This window comes from Chlamydotis macqueenii, chromosome 2 (genome assembly GCF_036417535.1).
Source record: "Chlamydotis macqueenii isolate bChlMac1 chromosome 2, bChlMac1.mat, whole genome shotgun sequence".
NCBI lineage: Eukaryota > Metazoa > Chordata > Aves > Otidiformes > Otididae > Chlamydotis > Chlamydotis macqueenii.
The window spans coordinates 17,468,104-17,470,000 of record NC_141557.1 but is presented as its reverse complement, the minus strand read 5'-3'; the positions used below and the strand labels follow the sequence as shown (position 1 = coordinate 17,470,000).

General features: G+C 40.5%; 1 protein-coding gene across 1 annotated transcript in view; it reads left to right on the top strand.

The window, feature by feature from the left end:
* The window catches only part of GAD2 (glutamate decarboxylase 2), a 39,839-nt gene extending 39,002 nt beyond the window's left edge, over positions 1-837 (top strand). Inside the window, exon 16 of the mRNA XM_086742139.1 lies at positions 1-837. This exon is cut by the window's left edge and continues 1,821 nt beyond it. The gene's annotated coding sequence lies outside the window, so the exon portion shown is untranslated.
* The last annotated feature ends 1,060 nt before the right edge of the window (positions 838-1,897 follow it).

The window sequence follows — 1,897 nt, the reverse complement described above, 5'->3', positions numbered from 1 at the left end:
TTTATTATATTGATAGTACTGTTTCGTCACCTCAGATTGAGGCTGTGCACTTTAGATTTAAACTGTACAATGTTGCAAATCAACATGTGTTGCTGTATAAGCTTGTACAATATATTATTGATATGTCATTATTTGTGTGGTAGTAGTACTGACTCTTAATATTGTAAGAACTGCATTCACGCCGGTCCCTCTGCTATATCTTTGCTTGGTGTTGACCTCTCCTTGTCAGCTTTTGGGCAGACCTCTCGCCTCATTTGGTGGACTTCCGTTGCTACCTATGATGCATAGTGTTGCAAGTCGAGCTATAAAGGAGATACCATTTCTATCCAGAAGGACGTCAATGTGGCCTTTGCTAAATGCGTCAAAATCAGCAGACTAATCACTGAGATACTAAGCAGAGCAGCAAATTATATTTTTTTTTTTTCTTGCTGCGAAAAAGGCAAGCAAAGAGCTTTAGAAGTAAAAATAGTACAGGGACAATGATGAAGGTGATCAGTAGCCTGGTTACATCTTGCATGTGCAATTCTGTTTTAAAGTGCTAAGTGCAAACACTGTATTTATTAGCTGTATGTGCCAATCCAAGATTTTCATTCGGTATTCCAGGAGAACCAGAATTTTTTTTTCCACTTTACTGTACTAATTGCAGCCAGGAAAGAGCGGCATAGCAACCTGTTCTTGTGTTTGACCAAAGTATCTTATCTGTGGTGTCAATATAAATCCAAATAAAAGTGTAAAATGTGACTGGGTCTTTTCATTAGCAGCACTGGTGGGCACCGAGCATTTATCACTTGTGCCATTTCGGAGCAAGGTCCCAATAAAGAGAATGTTTAATTGTAACTTTCTATGTCTCCTGCTGGATTTTTTTCATGACAGGATGCATTCTGTTAATTATTGTGACATAAAAAGCCCAATTCTATCACCAGGCCCTTTATGAAGCGATATTCGGCACCAGCACACAAATGTAAATCTGCCATCTGGTACTCCTTTACCTTATCGTTACAAGACGGATTTAGTTGCTTTATTCCTCTCAGACAGGCTTAACAATATTTTGTTTTGTCTTTTTATTCCACAAGCACTTATCCCCAAATTAACCATAGACTCTAATCAGCCTCCGGCACAGCAGTGAAAGCAGTCAGGGCACTTTCCAGGACAACACAGACTATGATGGCAACAATTTGAAAGGGCCATGAAATAAAAAAGACAAAACAACTGATACAAAAATTAAGATTTTAATCCTCATGTCTCCCTGGCCCAGGGCCTCATTCCTTCAAAATTTGCCACCTGTCTGCTCTGTTTTCCTTCCACCCTCTGAAGTGCTGCCCTGTCTGATGCCAGCAGCAAAGAAAGAAAACAAAATTACACCGTGAAAGCAGAAGCAGTCAGAAAGCTCACACCTGAAATGAAACTTTCTGTACCATTTCTTTAAGTCTACGGCAGAATTTGAGATGAATGTCTATGCCAAGTACTTAGCTAGGAGCTCTGTAAGGAAATGGATGGAGAAGGTGTCAGGACAAGGTTTTTTTGGTTTTTTTTTTTTCCCTAAAGAAATTAAGGTTACTTTGAAAAGCAGCCTACAAATCAATTAAAAATCCACTACGATGAGACAGAGGTCCTCGATCCAGGAAGTGGCTGTTCTTTCCTTTAGCATGAGGTGGTCCTGGTCCAAGCTAATTCCATGAGAAGCACAGTATCAATGAGTGACCTCGTCCTGGAGCCAGTCTGGTGTGAAAGGAGGCTGAGTGCCAAGGAAGAGCCCCAGAGAGCTCAGGGAGGCTTAAAAACCTGCCTGGAGCCGTCCCAGTTGATTCATGTCCACAGTCCACTCATCATGTTTAGTGCTCTTGATAAAGTGTTTTGTAGTTCACTTCTTAAACTTGGGTTTAATAAAATATAGTGG